The following is a 13,309-nucleotide window of genomic DNA, read 5'->3' as shown; positions in this document are numbered from 1 at the left end:
AACAAACACAAAGGGAACCACATCTAAGGATATATAAGTCAAATTGCTGAAAACAAACATAAAGAGATCTTTGAAGCATCCTGAAGACAAAAAAAAAAAAAAAAAGAAAGAAAATTTTTCTACAGGGGAACATTAGTAGGAATTAATCTTCTCATCAGAATCAGTGAAATCCAGAAGATAGTGATTGAAATATTTGAAGCTTTAAGAGAAAAAACTGTTAACCTAGAATTCTATATCCAGCAGAAATATCTTCCAAAAAATGAAGGCAAGATTAAAGAGATGCCAGATAACAAAAGCTAAAAGAATTTATCACTAGCAGAACTGCACAATAAAAAATGTTAAAGGAAGTTCTTCAGACCAAAGGAACATACCAGATAGAAACAAACACAGAGAAGAGTGCCAAAAATGGTAAATCTATGGGGGAAATAGAAAACACGTTTTAAACATTTTTTTTTTTTACATTGACTGTTTAAGGCAAAAATAATGGCTATGTGGTTCTGGGATTATAATATATGTAGAAGTAAACCATGTAATAATATCACAGAGGACAGCAGAGGAACAAATGGAAGCATATTGTTGTAAGGCTCTAATATTTAGAAATCAGAGTAAATTCAAGTCAGATTGCAATAAGCTAAAGATGCATATTGTTAGCAACCACTTAAACAAAAACAAAGAGTTGAAGCTGAAAAAGATAATCGAGGAGATAAAATAGAACAGTAACAAATACTTCATTAATCCAAAAGGAGGCAGGAGAGAGCGTGGAAAGGGACAAAGAGTAGATGGTTCAGCTCAAATAGAGAACAAGTGACAAGATGACAGGATTAGACCAACCTAACTTACAGATCTGTAGTGAAAACAAAATGAACTAGTGAAAGTGGAACCCTGTTATAAAGCTGTCCTCATAACAGATGTGAGGTTGTAGCGGTTGGTTTCAGGATGGAGGGAATAATAAGGGACGTGGAAAAGCAAACCTGGGGTATTGGAAAACTAACACAATAGGTTCTAAGTTGCCACACTCCTTCCCACCCTGGTTCTTCTGGGCACACACAGCCATGGGCCACGCTCACCAATGGGGCATGGAGCTCAAGCGAGTGGGTACCATTTTCATGTCGTTATGGAACAACCATGTGACCTTGGCTTGGGAGCTACCCCCACAGAAGAGAGAGTGAAGCTGGTGTGTAGTGCTGGTGTTTGAGCAATATGGAAGGAAGGAGACAAGCTTGCAAATCTATCCACTCCATGCAAACATCTGGCGGGAACAGGATGCCCTGCTGGAGAAAAATATAAGAGGGGGGTTAGGGTGGAAATGCTCTGTCCATTGAAAGCCTGGCATGAAAAAAAAAAAAAAAATGGCCGAAGAGAACAAAGGCAGCAGATCTAGAATGGAAAAATCATAATCAAACATGACACCAGGCGTAGGTAACTGTACAATTAGAATTTGACAAGGTTTTTAATCATGAGAAGAACAATTTAAATAGGACTTTCATGCCTTGTGTGTGATTCGGTTCCTGTCAGTGTTCCTTTACTGAGGACCTCTGGCACGGGCTTGGGGTGAGGTGCAAAAATTATTAAGACCACGTCCCTGCCTTCAAGAAATACCCAGTTCTAGTGAGGGAGAGAGGCTTAGGAAAAAAAAAAAATCAAAATGTACTGTCGCTTTGGTCCTTGAATTCCTCTGCTACTTACCGGCTCTGTGGCTTTAGGCAAATCCCTTGCCCTCGGTTTTCTCACCCATAATGTGGGATAATAGTAACAACTGCCAGACAAATCGTGCTCCTGATTTAAAAGCACCCCACACACTTCCCGGCCTATAGCAATTCAACAGCTCCAGGAGAATCAATCCACGTGAATAGTGTAGATGCAGAATAAAGTTTAAGAATCTCTTGTCAGCATGGATTCCATTCAATATTTACGAAGAGCATACTGTGTGCAAGATTCATAAAAAGCAGGGTTTCCCTCCCCCCCCAACATAATGATAGAGGGGTGCATAAAAAGCAGAGAGGAGAAAGGGGAGGCCCTCAGCCTGGGGTCAGGGGAGGAAGACCCACAGGCATGGCTGCCAGCCAGGCAGACAAGGGGGCAAAGGCATCTCAAGGAACAGAAAGGTCTGAGCTGGCAAGAGCATGGGGTGTGCAGGGAGCCACAGCCCAAGCACGAACTGGTAGGGACTTGTCCGTCTGGAGAGGTGGGCAAGGGCAAGTTCATGAAAGTCATGCAAGAAACGACTCCATCCATGTGGGTGGTGTGTGCCACGGAGGTTCTCAGAGGGAGGTCCAGGGTTGGCTCTGTGCTCCAGCTGGTCTCTCTGGAAGCTCTGGATGCAATGCTGGCACAACCGGCTTCAGAGAGCCCAACTTCTGGAGAGACTCCTCCAGGGCAGGGCCTGGGGCTCACTCGGCTTTGTTTCCCACACACCCACCGGAGTTGGACCCACAGTAGGCACTCAGTTTGTTGAACCAAATCTAAATTAATAGAATTTCTTGTCCAGAAACTTTGGCGTCTTACCTCTATCTGTGGGATTTAGTCAACCAGTTTTATGAAATCCCTGAGGAGGTACACCATCAAGTGAGGATGGGAGATATGAACAGATCATTGAGATAAAGCTGATAATCCAAGTGTGTGTAAAGTACTTTAGGACATAGAGAAAGAAGCTATTGGTTGTCAGGGGGAGCCAGGGCCGTCTCCACCATGGAAGAAATATTTGAGTGGGGTTTTGAAGAATACATAGGAGTTCGCTAGTAGAGAGATGCAAGAGTATTCTGGCCTGAGGGTGGGAAGAGGTAGGGAGACGTGACAAAGAATTAGAAGTGTTTGAGGATGGATGACTAGTGCTCTCACTCGCTGGGGGTTGGATATAAAGATGCAATGAGAGAGTCTAGAGCAGTGGTTTTCCACCCTGGGCTGCACATCAGAGAGCTCTTAAACTGCCCAGGGCCCACACCACCTTTCAAACCAATGAAATCAGGATTTTGTTAAAGCTCCCAAAGGGATCCCACTGTGCTGCCAAGCTTCAGACCCAATGGTCTAGAAAGCAGAGATAAGGAATTGCAGTATCTCCGGAGATCAGGCCCCTGCCGTGCTGGCACGCACACACCCTGGGAAAAGACCAGCCAAACCACAGCCCTGGCTCCTTCCTGCTGCTCCCTTCTGCGCACCCCCCCTACCCCCAAACCCAACCTGCTCTCTGCTCTGAAAAAGCCCTCTGCGAGTGTGGCCCCAGACCAGTAGCATCATCTTTAGATGGTAATTGGTTAGAAATGCAGATTTCCCAGCTTTCCCCCAAACTCTGGAAATGGGGCCCAGGAGTCTGTGTCTCAGCAAGCCTCCCAGGAGCCTGCTGGCGTGTGAGAACCGCTGTGCTGGACTACGGCTCCCTCCAGCACAGCAGCCAAGGGGCCTTCAGGTGCCCGGGGGCCTGCCAGCGCTGTGGCCTGGGATTGAAGGTGCCAGAGGGCAGAAAGCCCTGCTGTTTTGCGGGGGGAATACCAGGAAAAGGCGTTAGGGTAAGAGGCATGGGGTTTGTATTTTCTCCCTTGAATACGAAGTGGCCTTTGAAAGCAAACTGTCAAGATAGTTTAAGTCAGAAGTGGCAGGGAAGACCGTGATTGTCGACGGATATGGCTATTCCACACGCATTTTCCCTTTGGAGGAAAGGGGTGGAGGAAGGTGAGAAGGGTCTCCCTCGGGGAGTGGGGAGAAAGAAGGTGCTCTCTGCTGGTTCTCTGCTCTGCCCACCCCTCCCTCCAGGCCCCAGCTGGGCTGGGAATGCACAACTCCCGGGAGGAAAATAAAATAAAGGAAAGGGACAAGGGAAATGAGATTCCCGATAGAAATGAAAACTGCCTTTCCCCTTAAGGTCAGCGGGTCAGATGCAAAGGAGTGTGCGCAGTGACAGCCGCTGCTGGGGCCCCCATGCTGAAGTCACTGGACCTCAGAATAACTCCGGGCTTCTCGCTGCTGGAACAGGTCACTTCTGAGTCTCCACTCACTTGAGAAATTGGCCAGCTCCTCGTTCACGCGAAGCCTGAAACGCCGGTGGATTCCCGGCCACACAATTGAAGAGGGCAAGTTCTTTGGGACTTTCACCACCTTCTTTCAGCTCCACTGCTCCAAGCTGAAGTGCTGGACCTGCCTGTATAATTTTATTATTATTACTAGAGGCCTGGTGCATGAAATTTGTGCATTGGGGAAGAGGGGAATTGTCCCCCTTTCATAGTCTGAAAGCCCACAGGGAAGGTGACCAGGCTGATCGGGAGAAGGCACCACCCCCATCACCCCATTGCTGCAGCTGCCAAGGTCTTCTCATCAACACAGACTCCAGTCCCTTCACCACGAAAAAGTGACAACTTTGTTTAGGCATTTTCAAGATGTCTCTTTCATGGGCTATGACATTTCTTGCTTTCCTTTTTATCCTCACCTGAGAATATTTTTCCATTGATTTCTAGAGAGCGTGGAAGAGGGAAAGACAGAGAGAAACATCAATGTGAGAGGCACACTTCAATTGGCCGCCTCCTGCAGGAGCCCTGACCTGGAGCCTGCAACCTAGGTACATGCCCTTGATCAGAATCAAACCCAGACCCTGCGGTTCACAGGTCGAGGTTCTATCCACCGAGCCAAACCGGCTAGGGCAGGCTATGTCATTTCTTAGCCCCTCCAGCAGTGGACCTTCATTTTTTCCTCTAGGAATGAGGTGGAAAAACCCTAGGTCACCTTCTTGGATTCTTATTACCCAAACAAGTGACATACCACAAGCTAGGCCAATGAGTGGTCAGAAAAGGTGTTTCCTCTGCAGCTCCGGAGCAGAAGCACCACAGCCACGGGGCTGCTGGGGGCCGGGCCCCCCTGCGGCTTGTGACTCCACTCCAGCTGCCCTGCGTGTTGTTCTCTCAGGCTCTGGGCCCACACCTCCTCCTTGAGCTGGTTGTGACTGTTATGGCGTCCCAGCCTAATTTGCATTATATATATATAAAATTTTCTTTTTTCCCCCTGCTTCGGTAAATTGGGGGAAATGCCCCAGGTTTGAATAACTGTTGGATTTGACAAGTGTGCGTTTAGCGCCACCTGGTGACCACAGCTTATTAAAACAGCTTTCTTCCTCGTTCTCCATGTTCATATCATAGAAGGCTCCAGTTTCCAGACAGGTGTACACATTCAGTTCTCATGCCTGGCCTGCTTTCTCGTGGGAATGTCAGCCTTGGCTGACGGCCTCCTGTCTTTTCACAGGAACAAAACACAATATAAACAAGCAACAGGGCTTTCTCTTTCTCCTAAGTAACCAAGCATTTAAAATCTTCTCAAGTACCGATTTCTCTCATGGACAAAAGGAAGCAAGAGACACGTCTGTCTGTACCTCTAAATCATGACAAATGATCAAGGATCCGTTCTCCTTTACCCTGATTCCTGTGATCCTGGCCTATACGAGAGTTGAGGTACCCTTGACACTATGACACCTGGGTTTCAGGTTTCTGAAGCAGTATTGGATGGACGTGGAGGACACAGGTGGTGGGAAGAAAAAAATGATCTGAGAGCCGCTATGGGCAATGGGACATGTTGGCTACTGGAGAGATCAGTGTGATTGTGGGCAAGTTACTGAATTTTTATGGACCTTAATGACCCAAACTTGTTACCCTCTTCACTATTTTTCCCATAACTTTCATGGTTTCAAAAGATGTTGCCTGTGAAAATGCATCTCTAAAAAAAGTAATGAATAACTTTCCTGTCTTTAGTAATCAGATGTGCAAATACCAGCCAGAGCTTCCGACCATCATGAAGCCACCAGAGTGACCCCAATGAGTTCACATCCCCGACAAAAGCAAAGGCACCAGGTCCCTCCTTATCCTGATCCCCGGCACAGGTACGATTTCTCTAGGCTGTTAGAATATTGAGCCCAACTCACAGACCCCATTGTAACTTTCCCAGGTCCTAGAGGCTGGGGAATCCCAATTTCTGATCCAATAAACTGGCTAATCTGGAAGGTTAACTCAAGCTCTTATGAACTAAAACAAGAATGGAAGGCTGTGGTATGTATGTGCAGGTAGAATCTCAATTTAAGAAACACCGTTACAGCCAAAATGAATTTGGCTTAGTGGATAGAGCATCGACTTGTGGACTGAAAGGTCCCAGGTTCGATTCCAGGCAAGGGCATGTACCTTGGTTTTGGGCACATCCCTGGTAGGGGGTGTGCAGGAGGCAGCTGGTCGATGTTTCTCTCTCATCGATGTTTCTAGCTCTCTATCTCTCTCCCTTCCTCTCTGTAAAAAATGTATATATAATTACAGGCAATTAATACTTAAGACGTACCAACTCTGTGTCAGGAGTTTTAGATACAGAATCCCCACAATTATCACTGAAACAGCCAAGCAAATGGGGAAAGAGGCAGAGAGAAGCTGAGGAACTTGCCTGCAGCTGGATCAGGTAGGATCCTCTGTGGGCCTGTGTGACTTCAGAGTGCAAACTCTTTCTAAATAGCCAACTTTTAAAATAAAAACGTGGCAATTTCCAGGTACAAACCAACATCCCCAACTTAAACCACTGTGTTGAAGGGATACCCTGGGTTCAGCTATGTTTTTACAAGTTCCCATCTTCTTAAAATGTAACGTTGGAGGGTTAGTATTTATTGACAAACCTTTTGAATGTCTCTGCAATGTTAATTATTTTTGCTACACATTCTTTTATTCGGCTGAGGCCAATTTCCTGACCTCCGGTCCATTTTTCTGAAAGTAAACGGTGAAATGCTTTCATTCTACATTCTGGTGATTTTTCGTGACTTGGGCTAATGTGCTGTTTCAAGATATGAAAGCTCAGCTCTAGGATGTATTCTTCTATTGCTCCTTTGATAATCTTCTTCCACCCATTACCTCTGCTCTCTTTCTGAAACGTCAAATCATTGAAGATTGGACCATTTGAATAAATATTCTAGTCCCCCCCCCCACACTTTTCTCTATATATTAGGGGAATATGAATCAGCCAGGAGTAAAAGAATATTTAATTAAATAGTAGCTTAAGTAAATTAGAGGTGTTTTTTCTTCACAAAAAAAAAATTTTTTTAATATATTTTTATTGATTTCAGAGATGAAGGGAGAGAAAAATATTAATGATGAGAGCAAATCATTGATTGGCTGCCTCCTGCAGACTTCACACTGGGGCTCAAGCCCACAACCCAGGCATGTACCCTTGACTGGAAATCGAACCATGACCTCCTTGTTCATAGGTTGATGCTCAGCCACTGAGCTATGCCAGCTGAGTGCATCAAGAATTTAAGAGGTATTATTTCAGAGGCTCAAGAATGTCAGGGCAAAGCTCTCTGGACTCTTTTAGCCTCGAACCCGTGGCCACAAGACTGAGCCTGGAATTGAGGGACAAAGCAGATCATTCTTCTCACGATGGGAGGGCACTACAGAGTATTAAGCATGGGCACAGGGCATAGTGAAAAGCTGGGGCCGAACTCTATGGCACCATCCTCAGTCACCTCCAGGACTCAACCCATCTAAGGCCACTCTTCCTTCTCATAGACAGATAGTGGCAGCTCTTCATTGCATCAGAGTCTGTATAACAGAATCTAAGGATCCCATTGCCAAAGAGGAGTCACAGGGAAGGGAGTATATGATGTCTAAAAACTTCCTACCCTGAGCCAAGCTGCCTCTAGACTATCCCACTGAGACGAGTGTCCACCGTCCCCAACCTCCAGCCGTCTTCGTTCCCTCTGCTGCCCCCTGGTTCCCTTCTCACCCAATCAATCTTCTGGAACCCCCTAGCGCTCACCAGACTTTATTAGACAGTTCTTGTGGCTGTAGTCACTCATCTGTTAAAGGTGGGTAACAGCAGTCCCCACACTGCTCCAAGCACAGTGTTGCTCTGAGGATGAAGCAATGTAACTCCGCTATCAGTGTACACTGCCTGGCACATAGTAACTCCTGAATAAATTGTAGTGTTTTTTTGTTTTGTTTTGTTTTGTTTTTTGCTTTCTAATATGGAGGTGGGGGCATGCTTAGTCTACCTGCTGACACTTCCAGGAACCCCAGCATTCCCAGTTGGAACTCTGAAGAGCGTTCCCCATAGAAACACGGCTCCCCACTGCGATTGTGTTCTGGGTCACTATTATTACTCCCAAAGATTCTGTGGCCGCTGCTTCACTGAACCCACAAGTTCAATGGGCTCTCCTGGGCTGGCCGGGCAAAACACACCGCCATGAAGAACATTATAGCGAGGGGAAAACGTGAGTGAAATCTAGACACGCCTCTTACCAATGAACTACTGATATAGAACCTCTCTTAAGTTTGGTATCACCTAGAATTTAATGTTGTGAGAGAAGCTGCTTTGGAGACTACATTTACAGTGAATAATAGATATTTTACTGACCTGACCTTTTTGAGCACAAACGTTAGAGGAGTGAGAGCAGATGACAGAGGTTCAAAGACAAAGATGGGGAGCAAAACCGTGTTGTAAAGACAACCAGGTAGACCTTGGGGGTGGGGGTATTAATGGGAGGTCACAATCAATGTCTTGGCTTGCAGAGGCTGGGGAGTCTTAGAAGTCTCAGAAACAGGGGGAAAAAAGAAAAAAAGAAAAAAAACAGGGTGCTGAGAGCAATGCCAGAGGGGTGAGCAAATACTTGTTGATGAGGTTATGAAAAACAGAACGGGCTTTATCCAAAAGCTTATAGGAATATATCCAGGGCCCAAACAGAGAAGAAATAGGGACCCAGCATTAGAAAATGAAATGGAGAGGTCAGAAGAAACATAAAAAGTTTAGCTCTAAGACTGAGAGTCTCGAAGAGACGGGCTGGGACTTTTGTGGGAAATGCTTGACGAGGTTTAAATATCCCTCTAACTGAAGCTAAGCTGCTAGGTTTCAGGATTTAACTGCAAGGCAGTCAGGATTTGTCCCTGCAGTAGTGTTCAGCATGAAGTTGTCTTGGGTGCACAGGACAGCAATGGAAAGGAGCGAGGGAAGGGATTTTGCAAGAAACAGAGGAAATAGAGAAAGGGGCTGGCTCTTTTGCACACTGGACTAGTGAGAGCCAAGAAGGAACCTGAGTGAGATCCCCATCTACTCAAGTAGTGCAGGGCCCTGTCTCCAGCCTGTTTGTGCACCAGGCATATGCTATGTCTCGAAATGGCAGTAAGACCTTTATTGATGCTGAAACACAGGGAGCAACCAGGGAACCTCAGGGGTGTATCCTACTCTGTATCCTCGCCTGTACTGGTGGAACTGACTTCTCACGAGGCATCCATCTCTGTATTAAGTGACTCACTGTGAAGACTTCTCCATGCATGGGGATCAAATCAGTCCCCATGGGACTTCTAGCTCCTTTCCTCCTCACTCTCTTCTCTGGAGCTGAGTAGTCAAATCTAATTCTCCCTCCCAATGAGAGTCAGTTCCATTCTCCCAGAAGCTTCTCTCTTCTAAGGTAACTAGTCCACATGACACACAGCCTTAATAACCAAGTCAATGATCATTGTACGGCAGCCAGATGTATATAAAGCCCCATGCATATGCTAAGAGGGATCCTAAAGTGAATAAATTATCTCCTTGCTCTTCAGGCAAACAGAGTGAAGACAGAAGCATGGACAATGGGCTCTAAATCAGAGAAGACTGATAAGTACTGTGATAAATGTTCAAAACTTGCTATGATGTAGCTGTGGGGAAAGAGTGACCCCTTCAACTAGGGGGAGCCAACAAGGCTTCTAAAAAAAGGTGGGATTCAAGTCAGAGTTTGAAAGATTTCAACAAATAGACGCAGGAAGGAGGCAGGTGGTGAGTGGAAACAGCACAGGATATAGACATGAGGACCTTTGTTAATTTCCTGTTTGACCTTGAGCACACAGTATTGCAATTACAGTGTCCTCTACATGCAATTCCCTCACTTGTGTGCATGCATCTCCTGGGGTCTTTATCAAATGTCCTGCTGCAGTGACCGTGCACTTCATCAAAGACACCCACGGGTGGGTGGGAGACGGGATTACTTTGTCTTGATCGACTCTCAGTGAGCACATGGAACTCTCTGTTCCAATGTTCCATAAGTCATCGGGTAATAATCAAGGGCTGCCAAAACCGGTTTGGCTCAGTGGATAGAGCGTAGGCCTGCAGACTGAAAGGTCCTAGGTTCAATTCTGGTCAAGGGCATGTGCCTTGGTTGTGGGCACATCTCCAGTGGGGGATGGGGTGTAAAAGGCAGCTGATAGATGATTCTCTCTCATTGATGTTTCTAACTCTCTATCCCTCTCTCTTCCTCTCTGTAAAAAATCAAATATATATATATTTGATTTTTTTTTTTTCCAGGCAGCATCGGTGTGAGGTTTTTTGAGGCCTGCCTGAAAACTGCAAGTTGTTTCCAGTCGTCAGGCACCATCGAAGGTCAGGCTCCCTGGCTCACCCTATCCTGGGCCTGTTAAACACATCTCTGCCCCCACTCTTTGTCTAAATTTTAACTTCTCCCAGTCGAGTCTTTGGTAGAGAAGAGAGGAAGTCAAATTGAATCAGGGGAGGAGGAGTTGTTTCCTTTCTACCTCCTGTTCTTGTAAATGAATCTGGGAAATCCCTCCTTTTGCTATGAACATTTTCAAGAACCTCAGCTCAATCTGACGTGTATTCCAGGCCTCTCATTCTTGTATTTGTATTTTGTCACAGTCACTGACAAAGACTCTCTCCATGACCAAAGTCTATTGAGGATCCTCTGAGGCCAACCAAGCCCCTTCCTTGGGCATGCTCTCTAAGAGCCCAGATTTGACAAGAATCTTGCTAAATCAAATTATCCAGAATCTCCCTCCCTTGATATCTGACTAAAATTCTTCATCCCTGACCAACACCTGTTGCTGCCAGGTCACATTGCCTGCCCTTAGCAAGAATCCCATCAGGTTCAGTTTAACCGGAACCCTGACTTACCCCTGAGGCCTCCTCCTTTTTATTTTCCTGAAGAACGTGGTTTATTGTTAGGAAAAATATAAAGCATACATTTTTAAAGATCATTTTATGCTGACATTATAGACCTCTCCAAATAACATGATTGGTATTGTAGTGCTCTACTAGTGAATGCATTCTACAGAAAAGTGGCTTTACCTTTAAATCTGAGCATATTACCCTTACATTAAAAAAAAGATAAATAAAAAACACAACTTTGATATGTTTAATATTTAGTAGACCACATCTGATTTGTGGAAGACTAAGTTCTTTGATTTACTTCTTCAAAGTATTGCTTATTTTTTTCACCCCTTCCTCTGCATCTTTATCCTCTCTGGTAAGACAAGGAAGCTGCCCTGCCAAATTATGGAACTTCATGGCATTATCTGTTTGCTTAAGACCCTTGTAACACTTGGAAAGGAACATGTCATTGGATTTAAAAAAAAAAAACAAAAAACCAGGGTATAGATCTTCAACCTTAAGGAAATTTTGCAAAGTCTCTTGTACAGTTGAGGATGGTATTTTTCCAAACAGAGTAGCAGCCATCTTTTTCTCAATCCGGCTCAGTTTTGAGACAGCATAACAGTATCTTGGATTGAGGTAATAGAAAAAGGGTTCTTCAAGTAATAACTGGATTGCTTTATCTAGATGTTACTCAAAGCAATATCCATAGTTGATTTTGTTTTGAAAGCTCTCAAACTTGGATAAATAACCACACAAAACCATGACCACAGATGACAATGTTCATTTATGGGTGCTCTAGTAACAGCTTTATATATGTGCCCTTTCATGTTTTTCAATTGTTCTACAATGTTACATATATTTTTAGAATCAGGAAAAAAGTGGGTTTGGTTTTGGTTTTTAATATAATACCAGAGGCCCATTGCACGAAGATTTGTGCAATAGGCCTTCCTTCCCCTGGCTGCCAGCACCAGTTTTCCTCTGGCACCCAGGACCTGGGCCACAGTGAAGTTAAGCCTTCAGCCTTCAGCAGAGTCTTCAGTCTTCAGTCTTTGCTCTGTGCCTGCAAATTAACTACCATTTTGTTGGGTTAATTTGCATACTCACTCCTGATTGGATGGTGGGCATCATGGAGATATGATCAATTTGCATCTTTCTCTTTTTATCAGTGTAGATGTATCAGGTCCTATCTCTATTACATACCAGCTTGGTAAGTGGGAGAAATGAGAAGTTGGATGATTATTGGACATTCTCTGTCCTCAGTGAATCTGTCTCCCTGGCCAACTGCCTCTTTCTGTATTCATACCCACCTTGCCAAGGCCAAGTGGGATTCTAAATGATTTTTAAAGCCACAGTCATTAAGCTATACTTCTGAGCTCTAGTAACAACTGTAGTCCATAGTATATGGCTTAGTTATTGATTTTGTGCATTTATTGATTCTTGAATTGTTTCAAATAAATATATATCATCTTCCCCCAAAAGGTTATTTTTAAAATGAGAATAAAACATTTTTAATATTTTAATACCCCTTAAGTTGACTAGACTGACGTATATTATGCACAATAAATATTAGTTTTGTCAGTTAAAATTCACTTTGAGTCACTGAAAAACTGACTTTTCCATAACCACTCTTCATTTGCCCCCCATGGATCTTTTTTTGCCTAATATTCTCATAGTTTCATGATCAATAATATGGCCACAAATGTCTATTTCAGTTAAGAATTTGGATAGAGTGTAAAATCATATTTAAGGGTTTCTTATTTCATGTATATCAGTAATTCTATCCCTAGAATTGTGGCATAGGATCTTTAAGTGAGTTTTGGTGAGTTTTACTACACCTAGGGATAGATTCAATTTTTAAAGCTTTCCCATTGTTCCACTTGACTATAATCTTTGATTCTGAGAGGCAGAGGTAACATGATATGGTGTGCAGGCTGAAAGACCAGGGTTTGGATATCAGCTTAACTGATAAGAACCACAAGCAAGATATCTGACCTCGCCTAACCGGTTTGGCTCAGTGGATAGAGCGTCAGCCTGCGGATGAAGGGTACCAGGTTCGATCTCAAACAGAGCATGTACCTTGGTTGCGGGCACATCCCCAGTAGAGGGTGTGCAGAAGGCAGCTGATCAATGTTTCTCTCTCATCAATGTTTCTAACTCTCTATCCCTCTCCCTTCCTCTCTGGAAAAAATCAATCTGACTTCTCTGAGCCTCCGTTTGCTCATCTATAAAATGAGAATCGTAACACCTGCCTCAAAATGTAGTTAAGATTAAGTATTTGTATAACACCTGTCCTGTGATAGGTGGTCAGTAAACATTTGCTGAACAGAGGAGAGTAAAAATAAAAACTACCAGGAAAGTGAGAATTCTTTCTACCCAATAAATTCAATAAAATAAAATTAAAAAAAAAAAAAAAAAAAAGAACCTTGGGCTGCCAACTTAAAAACAA

This window comes from Pipistrellus hanaki (assembly GCF_964339955.1).
Source record: "Pipistrellus hanaki genome assembly, chromosome: 3".
NCBI lineage: Eukaryota > Metazoa > Chordata > Mammalia > Chiroptera > Vespertilionidae > Pipistrellus > Pipistrellus hanaki.
The sequence above is the reverse complement of the archived record's forward strand: the minus strand, read 5'-3'. Positions refer to the sequence as shown.